The sequence below is a fragment of the Schistocerca serialis genome, unplaced genomic scaffold (genome assembly GCF_023864345.2).
Source record: "Schistocerca serialis cubense isolate TAMUIC-IGC-003099 unplaced genomic scaffold, iqSchSeri2.2 HiC_scaffold_1198, whole genome shotgun sequence".
In the NCBI taxonomy this organism is placed as follows: domain Eukaryota; kingdom Metazoa; phylum Arthropoda; class Insecta; order Orthoptera; family Acrididae; genus Schistocerca; species Schistocerca serialis.
The window spans coordinates 162,501-165,000 of NW_026047401.1; positions in this window are offsets into that span (position 1 = coordinate 162,501).

Below are 2,500 nucleotides of genomic sequence, written 5' to 3' on the forward strand. Positions count from 1 at the left end.
AACCTAACCTATATTGTGCCTCAACCTAACCTATGTTGCGCCTTAACCTAACCTATGTTGCGCCTTAACCTAACCTATGTTGCGCCTTAACCTAACCTATGTTGCGCCTTAACCTAACCTATGTTGCGCCTTAACCTAACCTATGTTGCGCCTTAACCTAACCTATGTTGCGCCTTAACCTAACCTATGTTGCGCCTTAACCTAACCTATGTTGCGCCTTAACCTAACCTATGTTGCGCCTTAACCTAACCTATGTTGCGCCTTAACCTAACCTATGTTGCGCCTTAACCTAACCTATGTTGCGCCTTAACCTAACCTATGTTGCGCCTTAACCTAACCTATGTTGCGCCTTAACCTAACCTATGTTGCGCCTTAACCTAACCTATGTTGCGCCTTAACCTAACCTATGTTGCGCCTTAACCTAACCTATGTTGCGCCTTAACCTAACCTATGTTGCGCCTTAACCTAACCTATGTTGCGCCTTAACCTAACCTATGTTGCGCCTTAACCTAACCTATGTTGCGCCTTAACCTAACCTATGTTGCGCCTTAACCTAACCTATGTTGCGCCTTAACCTAACCTATGTTGCGCCTTAACCTAACCTATGTTGCGCCTTAACCCAACCTATGTTGCGCCTTAACCCAACCTATGTTGCGCCTTAACCCAACCTATGTTGCGCCTTAACCCAACCTATGTTGCGCCTTAACCCAACCTATGTTGCGCCTTAACCCAACCTATGTTGCGCCTTAACCCAACCTATGTTGCGCCTTAACCCAACCTATGTTGGGCCTTAACCCAACCTATGTTGGGCCTTAACCCAACCTATGTTGGGCCTTAACCCAACACACGTTGGGCCTTAACCCAACACACGTTGGGCCTTAACCCAACACACGTTGGGCCTTAACCCAACACACGTTGGGCCTTAACCCAACACACGTTGGGCCTTAACCCAACACACGTTGGGCCTTAACCCAACACACGTTGGGCCTTAACCCAACACACGTTGGGCCTTAACCCAACACACGTTGGGCCTTAACCCAACACACGTTGGGCCTTAACCCAACACACGTTGGGCCTTAACCCAACACACGTTGGGCCTTAACCCAACACACGTTGGGCCTTAACCCAACACACGTTGGGCCTTAACCCAACACACGTTGGGCCTTAACCCAACACACGTTGGGCCTTAACCCAACACACGTTGGGCCTTAACCTGCTCTGTAATTGTCATACGACGCGTTAAATTAGTGTAGTGTTGCCTAACTGCAACCCCCGCAATATAGTTTGCTACTCGCACTGCCCGGTCCCCAGTGTATCGCTTCATGTTAAACACCTTGCAGCTATACACTGTAATGTGGATGGCAGCAGGACGTACATGCTCAATGCCCTTTGCAGTTGTTCATTGGCATTTGCAGTTGTTCATTGGCATTCGCATGGCGAAGCACTTAGCCTACGCTGTGGTACGGCCTGTGTCAACTGTCCGCTGATGTTGTACGTCCAAATCACACACTGTACTGCACATTGGTCCTCATGTACTGAATGATACATCGTGGTACATGTGACCGTACAACGACTGCGCCAACAACGGCGAACCATGCGGTCCAAATGTTGTGCACTCAGCTACGTGTCGTCTCCCTATAAGAGCTGGATTGCAGTGTGGTATGCCCTGGATGGCGATCAGCATGAGCCGTCTGTTGATGTAGTGGCGCGTGTTGTCAGACGTAGTCGTCTCTTCTCACACACCGTGATAGCATGGTGCACTGCGTTCCACATCTGCGACATGCGACAGAGGCCGGTTGACAGTCGTTCGCGCAATGGACATCGCATACGTACGGGGGCCACCTTCCACGTGTTCGCGAAGCGTGCACATGTTGTTGCGTGTATGTGGGCAGACATAGTGTGTCGTGACACCTGACACAGGCATGCAACAATCGTTGAATTTGCAAATGGCGATGGACGCCTACGTTTGCTGGTGACGTTACGCAAATGAACAACTGGTAAACCGTTGTGGTGCGGTTGTTCTCGCTAGAGGTGAATCAGTGATGGCGACGATCGGTTGAGCTACCAACCGGTTGTTCCAGCGATACCCACCATGCCCACGAACGTGAATGGCATCTGGGTGTGAAGCGATACGCGGCGGTGGCTGGGTGGGACCGTCCCCGGCCGGTGAGGGGGGGCCTCCCGGCGTGCTGGCCGCGCGGTGCGTGGGCGCACGCGCTACAGCCGGCTGGTGGGGGCGGCCAGTGGCAGGCGCGCCGGCCGACGGAGGCGGCAGGCGGCGCAGCTGCGCGCCGGCGCACCCTGCACGCGGCGCCGTGCGGCCAAAGTAGGTCCTCGCGGGCCCGGTGCGAAGCGCGGTGGACATCTGCAGTGTGCTGGTCCGATTGAGGACTGTGTGCGCTGAGGATGCGCCGCCGCCCGGCGCTCGGCGCCGCGACGCCGTCTGCTGCTCGGTCGCCTCTGCGGTTCTCGCAGGTGGTTTGTATCGCAGCTGTGCGGA